Source organism: Nomia melanderi, unplaced genomic scaffold (genome assembly GCF_051020985.1).
Source record: "Nomia melanderi isolate GNS246 unplaced genomic scaffold, iyNomMela1 scaffold0176, whole genome shotgun sequence".
Lineage (NCBI taxonomy): Eukaryota > Metazoa > Arthropoda > Insecta > Hymenoptera > Halictidae > Nomia > Nomia melanderi.
This window is the reverse complement of record NW_027475291.1, coordinates 45,096-47,500: the sequence shown is the minus strand read 5'-3', so window position 1 is coordinate 47,500 and position 2,405 is coordinate 45,096. Positions and strand designations below refer to the sequence as shown.

The 2,405-nt window shown below is 49.0% G+C and overlaps 1 non-coding gene across 1 annotated transcript in view; it reads left to right on the top strand.

Annotated features, from left to right (window-relative positions):
* The window catches only part of LOC143175738 (small subunit ribosomal RNA), a 1,921-nt gene extending 1,905 nt beyond the window's left edge, over positions 1-16 (top strand). Inside the window, exon 1 of the ribosomal RNA XR_013000421.1 lies at positions 1-16. This exon is cut by the window's left edge and continues 1,905 nt beyond it. This is a non-coding gene — a ribosomal RNA (small subunit ribosomal RNA).
* Positions 17-2,405: the final 2,389 nt, after the last annotated feature.

The following is a 2,405-nucleotide window of genomic DNA, read 5'->3' as shown; positions in this document are numbered from 1 at the left end:
TGCGGAAGGATCATTAACGAGCAAAATACACTACAAGAACTGACCGAAAGAAGGAAACATGAGAAATATAAGGAGTGGAGCGAAAGATAATATAAAAAGGAGCGAAAGATACATACATATATATATATAAGTGTACGAGTTCAATTTCTGCACACACTCGATACACAAGAGAAATAATATTATATATACAGAGGAGGAAGGAGCGATAAACGTGCAACAACGCTTCCTCGTGAAAAATACTTGAACGATCATGCACAGAGAGGTATCTCGATACCTGCTTTGCTGTATGACTAGACGGCTTACGCGCGGAGAGTTCATCTCCCGTCCGTCGGAAATTTCGAACGGCTTACGCGCGGAGAAATACACTTCTCCCGTCCGTCGAAATTTTTTTTTTTTACTTTGAACAAGGCGCATAGAGCCCGCCGAACCACGATTTCCGTGCGTCTTACATCTTTCGACGATGGGACGATCCACGCGAAGAGTTGTTTCGTGCTCGCGCGAGGTGCGATAGCGTCGATTCGCTTTTCTGTACGGGGAGAAATAGAACGATGAGTTGACTTATCGGGTCTTCGTTGGAATTACCGTCGCTGGCATTGTAAACTCCAGATGACCTTGTGATTCCTTCGTCGGGCACTGGTAAAGGGTGGCGATGATTCGTTCTATAATAGAAATACCCGTCGTAGCGATTCGGCCGAGACACCCGCCACGAAACACTCTCTCGTCGTGGAATCCCCGCGTCGGAGAGTAAAACGCGCGAAGGCTTACTATGAGAGAAGAAATAGTATATGCCGGTGGTTCGCGTGTGTAGGCTCTATACGAAATTGCGATTCAAGAGAGTAGGAAAAGACGCGATGAACCACGATTTCCGTGCGTCTTACGTCTCTCGACGATGGGACGATCCACGCGAAGAGTTGTTACGTGCTCGCGCGAGGTGCGATAGCGTCGATTCGCTTTTCTGTACGGGGAGAAATAGAACGATGAGCTGACTTATCGGGTCTTCGTTGGAATTACCGTCGCTGGCATTGTAAACTCCAGATGACCTTGTGATTCCTTCGTCGGGCACTGGTAAAGGGTGGCGATGATTCGTTCTATAATAGAAATACCCGTCGTAGCGTTTCGGCCTAGTCACCCGCCACGAAACACTCTCTCGTCGTGGAATCCCCGCGTCGGAGAGTAAAACGCCGAAGGCTTACTTATGAAACTTACGTCTCTCGACGATGGGACGATCCACGCGAAGAGTTGTTACGTGCACGCGTATGGTGCGATTGCGTCGATTCGCTTTTCTGTACGGGGAGCAATAGAACGTTGAGTTGACTTATCGGGTCTTCGTTGGAATTACCGTCGCTGGCATTGTAAACTCCAGATGACCTTGTGATTCCTTCGTCGGGCACTGGTAAAGGGTGGCGATGATGCGTTCTATAATAGAAATACCCGTCGTAGCGTTTCTTCCGAGTCAACCCGCTCACGAAACACTCTCTCGTCGTGGAATCCCCGCGTCGGAGAGTAAAACGCGAATTCATAGTATGGAAACTTACGTCTCTCGACGATGGGACGATCCACGCGAAGAGTTGTTACGTGCACGCGTATGGTGCGATTGCGTCGATTCGCTTTTCTGTACGGGGAGTAATAGAACGTTGAGTTGACTTATCGGGTCTTCGTTGGAATTACCGTCGCTGGCATTGTAAACTCCAGATGACCTTGTGATTCCTTCGTCGGGCACTGGTAAAGGGTGGCGATGATGCGTTCTATAATAGAAATACCCGTCGTAGCGTTTCTTCCGAGTCAACCCGCTCACGAAACTCTCTCTCGTCGTGGAATCCCCGCGTCGGAGAGTAAAACGCGAATTCATACTATGAAAACTTACGTCTCTCGACGATGGGACGATCCACGCGAAGAGTTGTTTACGGGCACGCGTATGGTGCGATTGCGTCGATTCGCTTTTCTGTACGGGGAGAAATAGAACGTTGAGTTGACTTATCGGGTCTTCGTTGGAATTACCGTCGCTGGCATTGTAAACTCCAGATGACCTTGTGATTCCTTCGTCGGGCACTGGTAAAGGGTGGCGATGATGCGTTCTATAATAGAAATACCCGTCGTAGCGTTTCTTCCGAGTCAACCCGCTCACGAAACTCTCTCTCGTCGTGGAATCCCCGCGTCGGAGAGTAAAACGCGAATTAATACTATGAAAACTTACGTCTCTCGACGATGGGACGATCCACGCGAAGAGTTGTTTACGTGCACGCGTATGGTGCGATTGCGTCGATTCGCTTTTCTGTACGGGGAGAAATAGAACGTTGAGTTGACTTATCGGGTCTTCGTTGGAATTACCGTCGCTGGCATTGTAAACTCCAGATGACCTTGTGATTCCTTCGTCGGGCACTGGTAAAGGGTGGCGATGATGCGTT